The 21,801-nt window shown below is 37.9% G+C and overlaps 1 protein-coding gene and 1 long non-coding RNA gene across 11 annotated transcripts in view; both read left to right on the forward strand.

Moving 5' to 3' along the window:
- The window catches only part of LOC145504408 (BEN domain-containing protein 5), a 1,377,102-nt gene that overhangs the window by 483,754 nt on the left and 871,547 nt on the right, over positions 1-21,801 (forward strand). The gene's annotated exons all lie outside the window — the stretch shown is intronic.
- On the forward strand, positions 12,143-16,037 carry LOC145504412 (uncharacterized). The gene is made up of 2 exons (XR_014052193.1): positions 12,143-12,322; positions 14,441-16,037. It is a non-coding gene; the product is annotated as an uncharacterized LOC145504412 (long non-coding RNA).

The raw sequence follows: 21,801 nt of genomic DNA on the forward strand, positions 1-21,801 counted from the left end.
ATTGATAGGAGGATAAAATTTGAGATATTATTAAATACTTTATACATGTATATTTTATAAATGGAGACTAACCTCATACATTTTTGTAGGAATGTAAAAGGGTTAGCCACTATGAAAAAACAGTTTCATGGTCCCTTAACAAGTAAAACATAGAATTGCTATAGGATGCAATAATTCTACTCCTAGATATGTACTCAAAAGAATTGAACAGGTTTTTGAACAAAAACTTATACATAAATGTTTGTAGCAGCTCTTTCACAATAGCCAAAAGGTAGAAACAATATAAACGCCCATCAGCAGATGAATGGATAAGCAAAATAGCATACCTACACAGTGGAATATTATTCAGTCATAAAAAGGAATGACAGACTAATACATACTGCAACATGCATGAACCTTGAGGACACTGTGCTAAGTGAAGGAAGTCTGATATGAAAGACCACATACTGTATGATTTCATGTATAAGAAATGTGCAGAATAAGCAAATCCAGAGAGGCAAAATGCAGATTAATGTTTGCCAAGGGATGGGGTAAGGGGAATGGGGAGTCACTGTTTAATAGATATAGGATTTATGTTTGTGATGATGAAAATATTCCATATCTAGATACTAATGATAATTGTAAATATAAACATATTAAATGGCATGAATGGTACAGCTTAAAATTGTTAAAATGGTAAACTTTATATTATTTATATTTTATAACAATAAAAGCATAAAAGGTTAATTAATGAAAGTTTATATTTGTTCCTCTATCTTAAGAACACATACTGCTAGGGTCATATCCATGTAGTTCCTTGAAGCCGTTGGCTTGCACATGATGATGGATCTTTAGAATGTGTTTTACTCCTGCCCACGCTTGGTTCTCTCAGACAGTGACACCCACTGGAGTTTTTATTACTCATTAAATGTCCTGTCCTATGCTGGACCTGAGTGGCTCCCAGAGGGCACTAGCCAGGTATAGAAATTTCTCAAATGATCATGCCTGCCATAGCCCAGCGTTCTAAAAGGTATAAATGACTCACCCAGCTTGTTTCCTTCATGCCATGCCAAGTAGGATGTCAGTTTTCACTCAGAGCTTCCTGGCTCCAGTCTGCTTTTTGTTATAGCTCAGTCCATCTGCTTTAGCAAAAACTCTGGCTCAGCTCTAGCCAAATGAGAACCTTTCCATGTCTAGAAAACCTTGGCAAGACTATTATCTAGTAAATTTGAAAAGCAGCAGGAAGAATGAGTTCAGGTTGATCCTAGCTAGGGATGATATAGGTGGCTATTCAGTCAATAGACATTTTGAGCATTGTCTTTTTGTAGAAATTGTGCTAAGCACAGTAAGAGATGAGAAGAGGAAAAAATAACCATTTATTCACTCACCATTTACTCATGCACTCATTAATCTAATATTTATTGAACTAATACAATTGCCTTTGGCCCTAGGGATATAGCTGTGATAAAGACACGTGTAATTCTGTTTTTAAAGAGCCCAGAGAAGGAAGGAATTCATCTTTTCTGGAGGGCTAAGGGAAAATTTCCTAGAGGCAATGATATTTGAGTTAAGTATTGCAAGCTGAATTGAATTACCGCTGCTGATGGAGAAGGGAGTGGGTGTATAGAAGAGTCTAAGCATGGGAAACAAAGGGAACTATGAGTACTTAAAATCTCTGTATTTACTTCCAGCTAACAAAAAATGCTTTCTCCTAGTACTTTTGTTTGCTGTTTCATTCGCTTATCTTTAACAACTCTGTGTGTTTTTATCATCTTTGTTTTATAGAAAAAGGATCAATGAGGTTCAGTAACTTATTCACGGTCTACTAACCATAAACTGACACAGCTAGGATTCAACTCCAGATCTCCCTGAAGCCAAAGTCCATGCTCTTTTTACTTATCCCTCTCCATTTCACTATAAAGCAAGTACATATTTATTGTGTCATGTGATAATTACTGGGCAGTAAAGAATCTGCCTGCAATTCAGGACACCTGGATTCAATCACTGGGTCAGGAAGATCCCCTGGAGAAGGAAATGACAACCCACTCTAGTATTCTTACCTGGAGAATCCCCATGGACAGAGGAGCCTCCTGGCTACAGTCCGTAGGGTCTCAAAGAGTCGGAAACGACTGAGGGACTAAGCACAGTGATAATTACTATAACACATGCAGCTCTTGACAAATGTTCTCTGTTAGAGAACAACCAATCTAAAGTGAGAATGATTGAAAAATACTTCTTGAGAAGGATATTGTTCAAAATGTGAAAGATCAGTAGTACGTGTGTGTGGAGGGTAGGGGGTTGGTTGGGGGGGGGGTGCGGTGTGTGGCTGGTGAGAGTGAGCTTCCAGGAGAAGATGCAGTGCAAAGACATTGAGGCATGAAGGAATCAACAGCTGTCTGGCAGTGTGTGCTAAGTCACTTCAGTCCTGTCTGACTCACAGGGATAGAATCTGTGTCTCCTGCATTGGCAGGTGGGTTCTTTACCATTAACACCACCAGACTCAGAGCTTTATATAGTTTGTGCTTTTCCATGGTGTATGTATAATCTGTAAATTATTTCATAGGGACTGGTATCTCTTCATTTTTAATAGATAGAAGAGACATGTTTTACTCATCCACTCTTGTCCCTCACCTCTTGTGAATAAGATGTGGGCAGACAGAGAGAAATCAGATTATTTTTCAACATGAGCCCAGCCTGAATAGAACTCATTTAGAGTGTTTATACTCTGATCTGTTTGCTCTCACCATACCAGCACCTTGCTCACTTGATGGAATGAATATTAGAGGGGACAGGGGAAGAATCATAAAAAAAAGAAGCTTTAACAATTTCTAAGAAAATATAATAAATCAAGAGGATTTTTCAAAGGAAATAAAAGGTGTCATTTATGATGGTTATAACTCCTACACCCACTAAGATTCTTGTACTGGTGCAGTTTAGATTCTCCCATGGTAGATAAAATTATTACTTGATCTGTCAAAATGGAAGGACAATTTTTTTTCCCCTCCTTCATGCAGGCATCTTATTTTAAGCATCCAATTCTATTATTTCCTGCCCTCTCTCTGTGCTGGTGAAAACAGAGAAAACAAAGACAATCAGTATTTTTAAAAGTTGTATCAAGGCATTGAAATAGAGAGTAGTGGCACAAGCCATTGAAAATCATAATTATTAACCACAGGAATTTCTAGGAAAAATAAGCACATGTTTGTCATTGAAGAGTTACTCAGTTTCACAGGGGGTCTGAGTTATAATGAAAATTATAATGATTATTATAAATATAATAAGTAAATGACTACTATTGCTTGAACATCTACCTTGTGACAGGTATTAAAATAGGTTTTTTTCAATGTTATCTCATTGATTCCTTCAAATAGCACTGTGCAGTGTATATTATTTTTGTTATGCTATTATTATTACTATGATTTCCATGGTACACGTGAAGCCTAAAAGTTTGAACTAATGTGTACATATCCACATACTACTCAATGGTAGAGGTGGATTTCAGACTCAGCATTTTCTAACTTCAAAACCAGTGCTTTTCTTTAATATCTCTGAGCTTTGGTCTGATAGCTCATAGATACTGTTAGCAAAATAATTTTTTGTGTTGTTAGTAGTTTAGTTTTATAAGTGATTTAAGTATACTCTCTCATTTGACCTGTAGAGAAACCACAAACTAATAATAATTACTGGTTATAATTCTTATCATTTATATTAAAATAATAATAATGAAAAGGTATCATTTGTGCTTTTCATTTATAGAGTACTTACTAGGTGCCAGAGGTTGTGCTAACCATATTACACACTTGAGTTTACAACCATCCAGTACAATAGGTGCAGTATGGTGGTTAAGAACACATGAACGGGTATCAGGGTACTGAGTTGGAATCCTGACTCTACTTGTTGCCTATTTGAGCTTGAGATATTGAGATATTATGTAACATCTCTGCCTTAGCACTTGGGTCAAATAACAGAATTACAGGGTGGTTTTGAAGATTAAATTAGATAATACTAAAGTACCTAGCATATAATAAGTAATCTATAAATAATAATTTCTATTTCACATTTGAGAAAATTGAGGATTAGAGAGATTATAAGAATCAGAGAAATTGCCCTAAATCTCAAAGCGATGTAACTTGAATTAGAATGCAACTCAGCCTGACCCATAATTTCTCTTCTTAACTCTGTAGTCTATTGTCAGCAAGCATTAAGTATATTCATTATGTGTGTTTTAAATTGGAATCCTTTTTAATGTGAATGGTCTCCCATTAGCCAATCTGTTATACATTATAAAAACATTCAGTTTCTCATAAAGCCTCACCGACTTACAACTTTCTGCCTTTCTGATGTTTGGTGTGTGCATGCTCAGTTGTGTCCGACTCTTTTTAACCCTACAGACTGCAGCCCACCAGGATCCTCTGTCCATGGGATTTTCCCAGCAAGAATACTAGAGTGGGTTGCCATTTTCCTCCTCCAGGGTATCTTCCAGACCCAGGGATGAAATCCACATCTCCTGTGTCTCCTGCATTGCCTGTGGATTCTTTACCGCTGAGCCACCAGGGAAACCCCTGAGCCACAGGGTCTGCCTTTGCTCAACTCTTTTTTCTCTGCCTGCATTAATTTCCCCCTACTTGTCTAATTTATTTGTTCTTCAGGATTCAGTGTGAAGCATCATAACCTCCAGGTAGGATTCCAGGTGGATTAGGGAGTCTGTCTCTTTATATTCATAGCCCGTCCTCCCACATGTTTGCCTCAAGTATTGTACTGTAGTTAAGTGTAATTTTATATTTTTGTGCACAATTGTGAGCTCTTTGAGGGCAAGGATTATCATGTCTTATTATCTCTTTTTCTCTAGTATGTAATAGAATGCCTGTTAGATAACAGTGTCCAACAAACACATATGTACATATGTGTATGTGTGTGTGTGTATGGATGTGTTTTAAGTGAATAAATGAACAAATGAATAAAAATAATTGTTAAGGAAACTTCTAGACAACAATACAGAATATGTGATGAAATGTTCTTTCTTCCTATGAGATTATTCAGCAAGTAAGTGTCTTAAAGACCTAGTAAAAATTAAGACTGGAGGTAAAAAAAAAAACTTCAAATATATTCGCTTATGTACATCCATAACTCCCCACTTCCCTACCCCCACCTTACGAGTGGCAATCTTCTAAATATAGATTATAGTCATTTAGTTTCAAACAACTCATTTTCAGCATCTGACATGTTCATTAACCCCAGGTAAGGAAATTATTGTGGTGCATTAATTTTTCACCGGAGAAGACATTTGTCATCTGTGCAAGTATCATTAGTGCTTGCTACAAAGATGGAAATGACACACTGTCTCTACCAATTGAAGAACACAGTGGAATTTTAAATAGTATCAGCTGAGTTCTCTAGATCAGCCAACCCTGTATACTGTTGAGACCCTCATTAGACAAGGCTCACGTGGCATCAGTAAGAACCTGCTTTATGAAGAAATCGGAGTAATATATACCTCTTGGGAAATGAGGATATGAGTGCCATATTTAGTTTTCATTTTCCTCTTACCTGTCATTTCTCTGTCACCTTTGTTTGCTTTAACAAGCCCTTGAATTTTGGTGTTTCCTAAGGCTTGTCTTAGTCCTCTGCTCTCCTCATTTTGTACTCTTTCCCACTCTCATGGGTCACATACCATCTATATGCTAATGACTTTCATCTCCATCTCCAGGCAGGCTCTCTCTCCTGAGCTCCAGAACCTTACATACAGCTGCAAATTGTCTAGACAAATATACTAGGAACAGTCCTAGACACTTCAAATTCAGCAAGTTTGCTTGTTATCTTCCTCTATCAGTCCTGGTCATCGTAAAATGGATGTTGAAAGGATATTTGCTCATCTCAAAATTTCACCTAGTCTTTATTAGTTATCTGTTTTGTATATAGTAGTGTGTATTAATCCCAATCTCCCAATTTATCTCTCCCTCCTTTCTCTCCTAGTAACTAACCATAAGTTTGTTCTTTACATCTGTGACTATTTCTGTTTGTAAATAAGTTCATTTGTACCATTTTTTTTTAAAAGATTCTACATATAAGCAATATCATATGTTATTTGTCGTTCTCTGTCTAACTTCACTCTGTAGGACAGTCTCCAGGTCCGTCCATCAAGCAGGGAATTCTACTCAATATGCTGTAATGGCTTATATGGAAAAAGAATCTTAAAAAGAGTGAATATGTAAAACAGATTCACTTTACTGTACACTCAAAATTAATACATTTTAAATCAACTGTACCCCAATAAACATTTTCAAAGATGAAAAAAAAAATAATCACCTAATTTCCAAAGGTGACTACGTATGTAGTAGGTATACCCACATTCTAAAGAAGGACTGCTAGGTACATACCTTTAGGACCTGTAAATGGTGCCTGAATTGATTCTGAGGCCTTCACATCATCATCTATTTCCAGACTATAAAAAGAGAAGAATAGGAATTCAAGACAGTCATTGAAGTAATAGGTTGTTGGAGAAGCATCCTAAGCAAGTGAGGTAGATCCTAGGATATTCTGTGAGAGAGAGAGCATGTAAGAGCACCTGAACAAAGAGAATCCAGTCTTCTCATTGCCTGGCCAGAAGCTTGCGGGGCTGCAAAACGAACAAACAAAAAAATTAGCTCTTCTTAGACTAGCAAAGTATGGTTAGAATTCTTTGGAGAGTTTTACATGTATATCAGGGTTTGGGAGCATAAATGCTAATGCTTACTTTTTGCTTCAGAATTATGGATTTGGGAAGCTGGCTAGAGTAACTTGTGAAGGTGGGTGAGGAGAGAGGCAGAAGGGCATTCCTGACTTCCTGTAGTTTTGTGGGACAAGAAATCGTGAATTCCTCACGAGCCAAGTGAGAAATCTGAGAACCATATTACAATAGAACCATTTCTATGAGATAGTTAGGACCTGGGTAGATTAGATGTGGGAGGATGTCAAGAGGGAAAAGTTAAGAATTTTTCTGTATTTTTTTTTTCTCTTGAGCATTTGAGTGGTAGGTAATACCATTTGCTAATAAGGGGAAATGGAGAAGGAATGAGAGAGGCCAAAGTGGGAAATAAAACTTTAAAAATCATCAACATAAATAATAACATTTAAAACCATGAGATTGAATGAAATCAACTAAGGAAATACAGAAAAGGAGTGAATAATGTGTTGTGTGTATGTTTGCAGGGGCACTCAATACTTTGTTTCCTTTTCCATAAAATGGTGAATGAGTATATCTTTTTTAGAGGATAACTTTGAGTTTAATTGATTTGACACATTTGAAAGTGCCTTACAATATAAACAGAATTAAAAAAAAAGTTTCTTAATTCTGAGTTTGGCTCTGTGATGAAAGAGTTATAGATAAGGATAGAGAGCTAGGTAAAGATCAGTAAGGAATGAAGATGGTTCTTAAAGGGACTTTGAAAATTAAAATCTTTTAAAAACTCATTAAAGTAAATTAACACGTTCATTTTAGAGAAAATCTATTGAGAAGAATAAACCAGCATCCACATACAACCACAATAACATGTGGATTCATCTGCTTCCAGTGCTTTTTCTATATTTCCTCTTAATATCTTTGTTCATACTGTGTAGAGCTATATTAGTTGTTGATGTGTAATAGAGAGGTGGCCTTTACTCTGAACTGGAAGGTACCTACTGAACTATCTTGAGTATGTTCAGATATTGGTTGGTAGTTGTTCTCTCATTCACTTGTGTGCACAGAGACACCTACATGCTACATTTTAAAAATTTGTAATAAAACTGCAATATAGTTGGTGCTCTTGGAAACAACATATGCTTAGAATTTTTAATTAATAAATTCACCATCTTTCTTCCTAATTGTCATCATAATCATCATTTTCATCATCAATAATTATAATGAACACAGAAAATTATGAACAACTTCAAGAGAGAAGTAATTTACTGGATACACAGAATTAATTTGAATTCTGCTATTCTACAATGGCCACTTCCCTGGTGACTCAGTGGTAAAGAATCTACCTGCCAGTGCAGGAGACTGGGTTCGATCGCTGGTCCAGAAAGATCCCCTGGAGAAGGAAACAGCTACCCACTGCTGTATTCTTGCCTGGAGAATCCATGGGCAGAGGAGCCTGATGGGCTACAGCCCATGGGGTCACAAAGGGTCGGACATGACTTAGTGACTGAACAACAACAGCAACAACATTCTACTACGTGTTTTGGTTTGTTAGCTCGTTTAATTCTTTTGGCATCTCTATGAAGTTGTTTTGTAGATAAGAAAAGAAGCTATGTGTTTTTTCTATGTGTCTTAAAGAAGCTATGTCTTTTCTAAAGTTTTAAACTAATTAATAGTGGACCCTGGATTCCAAAACAAGGCTTTCTGACTCCAGAGTCTATGCAGCTTTCCACTTTGCTAGGATCTTTTCAGAGTGACTTAAAAAGTGGTTATTATTCCAGACCATGGCACCAAAAAAGCTGTTGGTCTTGGGAGAAAAATCATCTGATGGAAAGGAGATTTATAGCTTAGTCCAAGTAGTTAATATAAGCCAGTCATTTTGGCAAATTCTACTGCATCTACCCCTTAAAGGCACAGTGCATGCTGGCATTTGTCAGGCTCTCTTGGGAAGCTGTTAGCACATAGAATGACTGGTCATCTCCATTTGCCTGGGATTGCCCCTATTTTAGCACCGAAAGTCCCATGTTCTGGGAAACCTGTCAGTACTGGGCAAACTGGAACAATTTGTCACCCTGAGCACACCAGAAATACATGACAGTAACTGGAGTGGGAGCATGGGGGCCAGAGCCTGTGAGACATGACCCATTCCTAAGGTGAGGAAGGAAAGTAGCTATCTTTTACTCTTCGAGTTGGTCTGGGTGATGCCAGCACCTGATCAATCCTGTGATCACATGGAGAGGCAGCCATCAGCCTTGCCTCTGACTTTTTGTCCCCAGTGTTTTCAGTGCATGCGGTGGAGGCACGTTAATCCCTGGAAGAGCAAAAGAGCAATTTTGATTGGCTGAAAAGATGATTTAGTCTCTGTGTCTCTAACATCAAGCCCAGCTCCTGGCACAGGCTAGGCCTTCAGTTTCAGTGTTTTGTTTATTTGCTATGATTTTTGAGTTATTGTCCTTTTGTAAACTATTTATTAAACATGTGTTACATGCCAGGCACTGTATGAAAAACTTTTTTATACTTTGTTATATTTACTCATTATCTTAGACCTGTGAGGTAAACAGTAATGTTTTTGTTTTATAAATGAAGAAACTAAGGCTTACCAGTAATCTCATAGGTAACAAGTGTCAGAGTTTCTGTTTATACATTGATCTTCTGCTTCCAATTCAGTTGCCTTTCCCTTCTACTAAAATCCTACCTGGTAGCCAAAATTATAGAAAACAATTTAATCCAACCCATTCCAATCTAATTCAGTGTAACTTAACTTCCTCTTACCAACGTTAGTTTTTGGGCCTAGAAGTGAAGTAGACATTGATGGACTGAATGTCCAGTTCATATCTGAACCTCTAGCCCTTAACATATGTACTCATGCAAAGTACTCACTGGAAGCCTAGTGAAATGAAAACAGAAGTAATAAGACAAGGCCTTGTCCTCAGGAACATCTCATCTTATGATAAAGAGAAACATATATAAAACTATAACATGGGGAATATTTGCAGAAATGCTATAGCTCTATAAACTATACTAGGCTTTGTAATCTACTTGTTTCATTTATTACAATGAAACAAGATCAATGAATATCTTTCTGTTTCAGTAAGTGTTGATCTATGTCATTATTAAGAACTACTTTCCATTATAGAGATGCTTCCTAATTTATATAATAAACTTTTTATGGTCAGACACTGAAGTTTCCAATTACAAGCAGTGGCCACCCTTGTAATTAAATCTTTGTGACAATTCTTATTTGTGTATAAGTAATTATTTTTAAAAATATATAGTGCTAACCAAAGATCATATGAATTGTTTCATAGGAAAATAACTCTTTGTCAGTAAAACTTTTCAAGCAGAGGATAGTCATCACTTTTGGAATAGGTAGAGTGCTGATTGTGGTGGAGTAGATAATGAAGAGTGGGGAAGATTGTAAAGAAAGATGAATCTGAAAAAAATCGACATTGAATCTATAGGATGTGCCTAATGTGAGCAAGAAATGAAGTGGAGTAAGCTTCCCAAGTTGGAAGGAATGCAGTTGAGTATAGTTCTGTACAGTTGAGATGGAGCTAGTACCAAGATGCTGTTTGCACAGATAAACAGGACTTCTACTGTGTGCCAAGCACTATTTCTCATCATTCCTGACAACACGCTAAAGAAGTTATTATCTCCATTTACTGAGAGCAGAGTGAGACTTGAAGTGGTTAGCCATCTGTTGGCTCTGTGAGAGTGGGGCAAATCTCTTACCTTTGTAAGGCTTTACTTCTTCATTAGTCAAGTGAGGATTATAGTGTCCGCCTTAGAGGATAACTGAGAGGATAAACTCACAAAGCATGGCATGTAAAAAACACCTAATAGAGATGGAATGTTCTGAATCTAATACCTGTATTTTCCTGCTACACATGCTATTTCTCACAGAATATGTTTAGGACAACAGGGTCCATTCCAGGCCCCTCTACAATCCCACTTTTAGGATGGGACTCCTGATACGTATGCTTGGTCTGGTTCTCCCAGTGCAGGGCCTAGGCCTAGGTCTGGGTTGTATCTTCACTACCTGCAGTAAATAGGAAAATAGGATCCTGACAAGTTACTATCAATGGCTTGCAGTTAAGGAGCAGTCTCCGTGTGAAGTTGTTGATATGGCCCATCTTTGCCCTTTAGGACGAAGGTGACATCTCCCACATTTTGTAACTTGGTTCTTGGACTTAGTCATCCTGACCTGGACATGTGCCCTGGTCAGCAGTCTCTACAACATTTATTAATGAACTTTAGGTGAAAGTCTACTGGGCTTATGGCTCTGAGGTCAATCAGATGAAGTTCATTTTCAAGGTCTGAGTTTAAAAGACCTTGTCAGAAAATAGTTATTTTCTTTAGGTTGCTGTCTGGTATCAACAAACTTCCCATTGTTTAGATGGAAATTACTCTTCCTTGGAAGGTATTTCCCACTTGGCCCACATTCAGAATCATATCTCAACAAACCTTCAGGATCAACACACTTCTTTCTTGCCTGTCAGAATGAAATACTAATAGAGGGGTCCATCAATCCTAGTGCTGCCTCCTTATTTTTTATAACCAAGGTCACTTTGCTCAGAATTTACATTTGCCATGCAAATGAAAGCAAAGCCATAAATGGAATTCTTGGCATTTGTTGTTGTGCTGATAGCATCTTATTTTTAAACATTTTGAGTTAGTGAAGAAGGAGTATTTGAAAAATGTAAGGTGATAGGAAAGACATTTGCTTGCCTGAAAATAACACTCATATGCTTTAGAAAACACGTCTACAAATCAACCCAGCTAATCACTCAGTTGTTTTCTGGGCATCTAGTTTATTGGATTAATGGTATCTTGGAACATTTGGAGGCATGTATAGATGTCTGTTGTGTCCATGATTTGTCAGATTATCCATTCGATGCAGTAGTTAGGAAACAAATTTTCTGCTCTTTAGGAAAGAAATTCATGGCAAGTGAGGGGGAAGTTTGAAGGAAACAATAGGAAGGTCTTAGTTTTATGAAATACAGTGATATAAAATGGGTTCCCTCTATGCCCCCCAGCACACTAATTTCAGGGGAGCACTTTGGAAGGATTCTTGTAGTTGACTCATAATGTTTGTCCTCATGTGCTCTTTTATAAAATGAGACAAGTATTTTATGCTTCCAAAGATTTAAGAAGTATACCTGGTATTTTAGTCATTTGGGGCTACTATAACAAAATTTTGGCTTCTGTAAGCATAGAGTAGGTGGCTTAAACATACAAACAAAAAAGAAACCACATTTACTTCTTATAGTTATGGAGGATGGAAAGTCTAAGATCAAGGTACTGGTAGATTTGGTGTCTAGTGAGAGATCACTTCCTGGTTAATAGACTGCTGTCTTGTTACTGTGTCCTCAGACAGTGAAAAGAGGGAGGGAGAATTCTGAAGTCTCTTTTAAAACAGCCCTAATATCATTTATGAGGGCTGTACCCTAATGACCTCATCACCTCCCAAAGACCCCACATCATAATACAATTACAGCGGGAGTTAGGATTTCAACACAGGAATTTGAGAGGGCACAACCATCAGTCCTTAACACCCAGAGAGACATGTTCTTAGGTGACCCTATTTCTTCACTGTGGTGAGAACTTTCCCCTAAGAAAGGACATGCTTTTTGAGGGGAGGGTGATCAGGAGAGAACTGTCTCTCATGTTGAACTCTCTGGGAAGGTGAGTCAGTCACCAATTGATACCTGTTTCATTTTGAAAATGACATGCTCATTGTTTTTTTGCTTTCTGAGGAGGTGAACTTTTCATGGAGAACTGAATTAAAATGAAGAGGACAACCTGTAAAGATCTGTAGAAAGTGTGTTCCATTCAAAGAGTAACATTCCATTGTATTTATGTATCACATATTCTTTATTGATTCTTCTATTGATGGACATTCAGGTTGCTTCAGTGTCCTGGCTGTTGTACTGTTGTAACTAGTGCTGCTATGAACATTGCAGGAATTCTGCTTAATTCATGGTGGTGCCTGAATTGGAAGTCCAAAAGGGAAGGGATATATGTGTGTGTATATATATATCTGATTCATTTTGTTTTTTGTTGTAGAGTAGAAACTAACACAGCATTGTAAAGCAACTATACTCCGATAAAATTAATTTTAAATGTGTAAAAATAAATAAGTGCAATGGGTGAAGGAAAGAGAATAGCCAAAGATGATAACCTTGGTTTTGGCTTTGGTTAGTAAGCGTTTTGGTAAGTGGTGGTTCCATTACTAATAATAATACTGAGGAAGAATAGAGGTGGAAGGTGGGGATCATGAATTCAACCCATAACTTTGGGATACCTGTTAGATATCCAAGGCAAAATCTAGGAATAAGTATCTAGAGTGCAGAGGGAAAGTTGGGGCTTAGAACATAATTAGGGAATCATTAACATAGAGATCATACTTAAAGTGAATGGATGAAATCACCTAGGGAACAAGTGTGGATAGAGAACAGGAGAGGGATGAGAGAAGAACTCTAGGTTTTTTTAGCATTAGAAGTCTGAAAGAGAAAGGGGAACCAGCAGATAGAACTGAGAAAGTGACCAGTGATCTGGGAAGAAAGCTGGGAAGTATAATGACATGAAGCCAAGTGAAAACAGTTTTCAACAAAGACAGGAATGATCAGCTGTGTCAAATGCTCTTTAAAGATTGAGTGAGATAAGGACTAATTATTGATCACTGTATCTTTTACTCATCCATCCTTTCCTATGATGGAGTTCTCCTTGCGCTTTGAAAGAAACGTGGCACAGATTGAGTGATAATTGTATGTTTATTAATTATCTCATTGTAATTACCCATCCATTGCTTTCTGCTCTCTCTTTGTGGAAGTCACTCTCAATGTTATAGAAACAAGGTCATATTTAGCAACTTTATTCATATTTGTGCTCAGCTGCTTGAGTTGTGTCCAACTCTCTGCAATCCTATGGACTGTAGCCCGCCAGGATCCTCTGTCTATGGGATTCTCCAGGCAAGAATACTGGAGTGGGTTGCCATGCTCCCCTCCAGGGGATCTTCCTGACTCAGGGACTGAACCCACGTCTCCTGTGTCCACCTGCACTGCAGGCAGATTCTTTACCACTGATCCACCTGGGAAACCGTTATTCCTGTTCAGGAACTCAAAAGCCTGTTTGATTAAATGCCCTAATATGCCAGAGATAGAAGAGCTCTTAAAGATTACATAGTCCTGTGTCCTCATTTCCTTGGTGAAGAACCTGAGACTCTGACAGGGAAAATGAACTGCTGATGGGAACACAGCAGATTAACCTCAGAGCTGGGACTAGAACTCAGACCTCATGGGTCAGAGGAAATTGTTCTTTGTGTTGCACCCCTATGCCGCTTCTTGCAGCATAAAAGATTAAGTTCTTTGGGTCTTAAAAACTTTCCTATCTTTACTAGACTATGATTAAAGTGAAAACATTATACAAAGAGATAACCCTTAAACTCATTTGCAAACCTGTTACAAATGTTGCACAGTCACCTAGATGAGGGGAGGAAGATGAAGTTGGGTGGGAGAGTCACACAATCCTGAAGACAGAGGCAGTGTTATAAAGAAAAGACCAGCCTGACCTGGATTTGCATCCCAGGTCCATCAACTTCTACTGTATGACCTCTGTTAAGTTTCTTAACCTTCCTGAGCCTCATCTATAAAATAGGAGCAATATATAGGTTCTATTGATAAATTATGAGGACTAGGAATAACACATCTAAAGTGCTCAGCTTTTTATTGATGTGAGGCAGGCATTCAATAATAATTGCTCTTTATTGCTATTTTATCTTCCTTCATTTTTCTTCTGTTTCAGTGCTATGGGTGTCACTGCCAGCAGTCTTAGATCAAGCCCACGTCTCCAGAGTCTGGTTGTTCCTGCCTCTGGCCACTACTGTCAGACCTGTGGCTTCCAGACCTTTGGCTATTGTGCCTCCTGGCAGACTAGAAGGAAGGCCTTTAAAACTGCCTGGAGTTAATATTATCTGCTTCAAGGCCCCTGTGCAGGTCATGTTGTCACCATTGGGGCAGCCACAGCTGAGGCTGTTTCTCTTCTTCCCTAAGGCTCTTTCTACTGCTTCCTTTTTGCAAAGAAAATGCATTAATTCATATGGACAAATACTTTTAAGATAGAGAAGTCTTCAGTTAAATTAGGAGAGTTGATGAAGTGTCTTCAGCATGTCAGGCATTGTATTAGTCCCTACACTCTGGGGAATTAGACATGGCAACAAACTGTTTCGCAACTAAGTGAACTGACCACTTAGCAGGTGTTCAAGGAAACATGCTGTGGGGGTAAAAATGAGGAAGGCAAGGAGACTTCTTGGAACGTGTGTGGTTTAAGCTGGGTCTTAAAAGAAAAGTAGTGTATCAGTGGATGGATAGTTAGGGGAACTACATTTCATGCAAAGATATGCAGGCAGCAAGTACAGGGGAGATTTAAGGGAGAGGAAGTTAGGGATTTAAAAAGAGTACAGGGAAGAGAAGCTTTTTGTTGAAACTCTAATGCTCTACTTAGGAATTTGGGTATGATTCATGATAGCATAAGATGTCAAGAGATATAAGATATTTTAGAGACTATTGGGTATAAACACCTCATTTCATAAATGAGAAGATTGAGGTTCAGATAGACGATATAACTTGGCTAGAATCCCATAGCAAGTTAGTGACAGAAACTGGGACTGGAACCAAAGTTTACAGATTTACAAGCCAATATCCTTCCTATCCATTACTCATGACTTCTATGTGTAAGAGGGAACAGTTGTAGATAGTATCAAAAGGCAACATAAGGTCTGAGACCTTTCCCCACTAGAGCTCAACTGAGATTCAGAGGATTTGGATGTGGGCAGAGACCGGGACCTCACTGATCTCATGCCCACATGAAAGAATTGGGATGTGACTTTCTATAAATTGGCTTTAGAAGGGTCAGCTTAATTATTACATAATATTATATCCATGGCTTTGAGCTTATAAATTAGCACATTCCCTATATCTTATTATTTTCTACTATAAATGGAAAAGCTAGAATTTATAAAAGTGGTTTTAGGTTAGTAGGTTATTCTGCTCTGGAAGGCATCTTATGAAGCTGAAAAGACCAGGATTAGGCTTTCGCTGAAAGCTGAAGTTGCCAGAACCTGGGTTCTAAGTTGAATTGACTTAGGTCATTTCCCTAAGCTACTGTCCACTTCACACACTTGTTCACTATAAAGTTCAGGTGTTTGTGATACTTTTCAGTGGTCCTGAACAAAACAAGCAGACAGACAAACAAAAACAACTGCCTGACCCTTTTCAGTAAATTCAATTAAACAAACATTTCAATCATATATTAACAAATAATCATTGAAGGACTGCCACGTGCCAAGCACGGTGACATATACTGGGGATATATCAGTGAATAAAAACAAACCTGGTTCCTATTTGTATTGGTTTGCTAAGGCTGCCATAACAAACTATCACACACTGGGTGGCTTAAACAATAGAAATTTATTTTCTCATATTTCTGAAGTCTAGAAGTCTGATACCAAGGGACTGGAAATTGATTTCTTCTGAGGCCTCTTTTTTGATTTATAAATGGCCATCTTCTCTCTGCCTTCACATGGTCTTTCCTCCATACATATACATATCTGCACCCTAAACATCTCTTCTTGTAAGGATACCAGCCATATTGGATTAAGACTCAGCTATTTGACTTTACTTTATCCTATTTACCTCTTTGAAGACCATACCTCCAAATATAGTAATATTCTGAGGTACTGGGGCTTAGAACTTCAATTTTGGAATTTTGGAGGTACATAACTCAGCCCATAACACTGTCTTTATAATGAGCTCACAGTCCAGAAAGGACACAAAAATTTATTCAACAATTATACAAATAAATTTAGGATTATAAATTCTGTTAAAGTATTATAAAAAAAAGAGAGATACCCAGTGTCATAAACATACGTAAGGAGACATGTCCTATCTTGAAGGGAGGAATGTGCTGCATTAGAAGGTAAACATATGAACTGAGATCTCAAACATGGGTAGGAGGAGTTAATTAGGAAAGAGTGATGAGGGGGGAGAAGAACAAAGTTGAGAGGAACAGCTTGTTAAAAATCTCATAATTCAGCACTTTCTATGTGCTGAATATAGGAGATTCTGAATACAACAGTGGACTCCTGCTCTGGTGAGGAGACTGGTACAAAAACAGATACTTTCAACAGAGTATGATCAGAATTGTTATATTAATACTTATATGTAGCGGTTCTGAACTTCTGGAAATGTAGATAAGGGAAACACTTACTGCTAACTGTGGGGTGAAGGCAGGAGTTCAAAACAGTTTCACAATAGCTTAAATGTTATACCATTTAGATCCTGATGCATGTTTGGGAAGCCTAAATAAATGGAGAATATATTAAGAAAACATTGGGTCATTCCTTCAAAATACTTTACATCAAGAAGTAACATAGAGTCAAAAGACCTGAGTTGTAGTCTTCACTTTGCTCATCCTGTTGTACTTTTTTCATCTGTCACACAGAGGTAATGGTATGTACCTCATCTACCTCATGCCTTGAGAGGGTATTGGGTGGATCGAATGGGGACCCAAGAAAGCAAGAACAGAGAACTGGCTAAAGGAGAGATGAGATGGTTTCTCTGAAGGCAACAATCCCTTCCTCTCTGATCTTTGTTCCTTGTCTGGAAAGATTTCCCGACTGAACATGGAGGAGAGACTGAAAATACCTAAATAATCAGACACTGATGTGAGGACTCACTAGGTTACACACCAGGGTCATATAGGAGGATGGGCTCAGGGACATGAATGAAAATAAATGTCAGTGTTCTCAACAAATTCTTGCTAATACATTGTTTATTCTAGAGAGAAAAAAACTATTAATATAAAGGAGTTCTTGGCCAAGCTGGAAAACAATTTCTAGATGATGTGTTTTCTAAGTGCTTTTTCTGATCTAAATAAGTTTGGCTTCCATGCAACTACATACTGTATCACCTTTATAACCTTAGCGACATCTCCTCTTCCTCTCTCAGCTATTGAGCATTGCTAAAGGCAGGCAGTGTCCTAGGCATGCCACATGTATTATCTCACAATAATCCTGTATGGTGTATGTGTATTATCTCCATATTACAGATGAAGAAACTCAGCATTGTTAGTTAAGTAACTTTTTTAAGTTAGTAAATTGAGACTCCAAAGTTCAACCTTACTGGAGGGCAGTAGGTAAAGGAAGGTGAAGCAGCAAATTTTCAAATTCCTTTCTGTCTTCAGAACCACTGAGAGTGAGCTTGTGCCTCAATGAAAAAAACTGAGGTCTTTTAGTAAGGTCAGCCAGCTAAAATCTTTAATGCCTTAGGACTTTGCCTTTGCTGCATTTCCATCCAGAAAACACTTCTTCCTGGAAGCAAGACTCATTCTTGTTATCCTGGTTTCCACTTAAATGTTACTTTCTCACTGAAGTCTTTTCTGACCACCCACTCAAAAGTAGCTACCCATTCTGTGTCATTATAGCATTTTGTTTTAATTTCTTGTACGATACTTATTACTGTCATATTTTCTTTATATATGTTTTATTTTTTTGTTTATTGTTTTCCCTCACTTGAATATAAACTTCATGTAAGCTGTACCTTGTTCATCTTGGTCAAATTGTATACTCAGGATCTAGAATAGGACTACATGGCACATAGTGGATACTCAATAAATATTTGTTGAATTAATGCATGAACAAGCTTTCTATGTAATGGATGGAAGAAATTGTCCAAGGTCAAGGAGATGGACTTGTCTGAAGTCAAGGAATGTAGATTGAGTGTTAGTAGGATGGCTATTAGTTTAGTTTCCAGTCCTATCTCTGCCCCTAATTTCTCTGTGATTTAAATCAGTTTTGTCTTTTCTAAAAAGTTTCAGTTAAGATTTGTTGAATAACTTTTACATGACATGCATTATTCTGCTTTTGAATATATTTTATGTAAACTTTCTCCAAATTTTGAGGCTAGGTAGTCAGCATATGTAATACTAACCTCACATTCCAGTAGCTTAACACAATAAAGGGTTAGTTCTAACAAACACCACAAGGTGATTTGAGTCAGAAAGTTCCAATGCATGGTTCTTTTTCAAGGGATAACTCTGGGATTCAAGATCCTTCAATTTTAGGATATCGTCCTCCTCAACCCATTGTGTTAGTTGCTTGCTTGTGTCTGACTCTTTGCGACTGCATGGACTATAGCCCCCATTGGCACAGCCCAAATATGTGCCAGATGTTGTGATGGATTGATAGAAATATCCAGACTGGCTCCGGGCCCTTAACTTCTCCTTCCCTCTGGTCCCATGCCTTGTACTTCAATAAAGTCTCCCTTAACCCATTGCCTTCCAGGTCTTTGTATACAGGAAAAAGAAAACATAAACACATGGAAGATTTTAAGTCTAAGCCTGGAAGTGGCATACATTAGTTTCCATCTGTACTCTTATCTCTTGGAACTTCCATCCTCACTATCATGTGGAACAACCTACCTGCAAGGTGTACTGAAATATGAACTCTTTCACAGAATAAATGGTATTGGTCAATATGTAGCCAGTATCTACTATAATACTGTCACCATGTTATAGATGAACAACTCTTTGGTAGTTTGCCTGAGATTCCATACTAAGTGAAGGAGTGAAGATACATAAATAAGGAATCATGTCAGACTTGTGCCAATAATAGTGCCGTTTGCTCTATATCTATATAGATTATTGCTCTTCAAGGCTGCTTTTTGTTGGAGAACTCTTTCTCCAGTAGGAATTTTATAGAGGATTCCAGCGTGTAAAACAGATCAACAGGAGTTCTGAAGCATTGTGAACCTTAAGATTCTCTGGGAAACTTCTAAGGCCCTCCAGGCCCAGTGTGGAAATTTTAGGGCCAAAAGATTTCAAACTAACCCTTCCAGCTCTGTCTCACATAGTTTATCTCTTGATTTCACAATATTCCTAATGTGAGGCAGAAGGTTAGAGTTATGAATGCATTTCTAAGCTGGGTGCTTGTCATTAAAGATTTCTGCCTCAGGGCCCAGAGATGAGCTATGGAATTACAGATGAATCCTGGTGCTGTATATGCTGAGCCTCAGAACCCTTTCCCCACCACCCACCATCCATGCAAAAAGTTATCTAATTGTACAAGGCATACTCTGGAAACTTTCCCAGTGGAATAATAGATAGAGTAACCAAGAACTTTTTAATTTTGCAAAGTGCACTCTTCCTTATAATTTACTTAATATAGAAATTTAATGTTCTGCAGTTTACTGAACAAATAACATTGAAACTATTTTAGAGTTAGCTTGGGAGCTCGCCTTTGGTTGCCAGTTTGACTTTATTATTTGATTATACAGATAAAGGCCAGCAGTAACAATATGCTCTGCCTTAAGTGGTTCAGGGGGGTTATCTCTCAGCCATTACCAATTCTAAATACAAGATTTAAATTCAAGGAGAAAAATCACACAAGAGCAAATTTGCTGAATTTGCTCAAGTTAGTCCTTTGAAAAGGATGCTTGATTCTCTGAACCTGGATTATGATGATTATACTTTTCCAGAAAATTCCTAACCTTAGTGGCTGACAAATTCTGTGGCACTATTCATTTTAAAAAATACACTGAAGACAAAATATGTGCCAGACACTGTGATGTATGCTAGAGATGTCCAAACTGACTCAGAGCCCTTAACTTCTCCTGCCCTCTGGCTCCATGTCTTGTAGCTCAATAAAGGCTCTCTCTACCCGCCCAAGGGCATATCTCCAGGCTTGCGTTCCTGAAGGCATTTGCCTGAACAAGTTCTGATCACCAGAGGAGATACTTCCTTTCAGATCTAAGCATTGACATTTAGTTAGTTTCCTGCTTCTTAACGCCACCTTATTCTGGTCTTAGACAGTTGTTCTTTGACTTAGGTTCACAACGAAGGATCAGCCTCACTACTTTGCTGCCTGGGCAGCCTCTGTAGAACCTAGCTTGAGCCAAGACACTGAGCTGAGCTCATTTTCCTTGGAAAGGATGTGGGACAAAGATGTTATGTTGACTGAAATAGTGTCTACTCTTAAAATATAAGGTATGAAAAGTTTTTAAGAGGAATAACTGACAGGATGTGGACAATAAGTAGATTTTTGAAGATGAACATAAGAGATATCTAGGAAGATACCAAGGTCACCTTAGATTACTTGGTGGAGTTGGCATTTGAATTTGATCTTAATATATAAATTTTTAACATGCAGAACTGAAGTAAAAATAACGTGTTTAAAATTTAGGAACATCATGAGCAAAAGTTTAGAAGTTATGTATTCCAGATTCCATCTGATTATGTCCTATTTTAGACATCTTTGATTTCCTTTTTAACAGCCAGAACAGTTGATGTTTTCCTTCTAACTCTTCCCTACTCCTCCTAGAAATAAGATAGTTGTTTTTGTTTTCATTGTAGATTTAGCCACCATTTTACTTGAGTAGCTAAACTTCAATAATTCGGGCAATTTAACTGACTCCGATTGAATGCCACACTGATAATTAACTTGCTCCTCTTTCTTCCCATCACCCAGAGAAGTCTGATGGATCATTAGTGACACGATTAGAGAGAGGGTGATCCCGGCACATTATTGGCGCTCAATAAATGTTAAATAATTGTAGAAATAGGACCCAGTGGAGACTGGCACTTTGCAATAGAAACAGAAGCTCACAAAGTGTGCCTTTGCTGATAACCAGGTTTTGTAATTCAGAATAGGCACAGCCTGTACATCATTTCTCATCACTGAAATCCACATGCATTTGTAGGACAAACTCTAAATAATCATCCAGTTCTCTTAACTAAGTAGAAGTCTATGCAGAGGAGAAAGTGTTAAACATCATATATACAGCCAAGAGGAATTCAGCTTCCCTCCAACTTGAGGAACTGTAGCCACCTAGATGAGCAGGTGCAGGAAATAAGGACCTGATGACCAGTGGATTACTGGGCATACAAGTGCTTTATCCAGAGTACCTCTGAGTCCTGTCCCAAAGTGCTCCAAGAGCGAGATTCCCATCTGTTAATGGAAAACCTATCTGCCAATATGAGGACTAGCTTTGCCAAGCATGGATTTTGTGGTGTTAATGGCTTTGGGCAGAGCCTTGTGCTGTCTGTTGGCAGCAAAAATCCTGTTTGATTCTGAAGAGTCCAAAATTTATATTTTAAAACATATTTTATTT

Source organism: Giraffa tippelskirchi, chromosome 5 (assembly GCF_054371585.1).
Source record: "Giraffa tippelskirchi isolate mGirTip1 chromosome 5, T2T-mGirTip1v1.2.pri, whole genome shotgun sequence".
Classification (NCBI taxonomy): domain Eukaryota; kingdom Metazoa; phylum Chordata; class Mammalia; order Artiodactyla; family Giraffidae; genus Giraffa; species Giraffa tippelskirchi.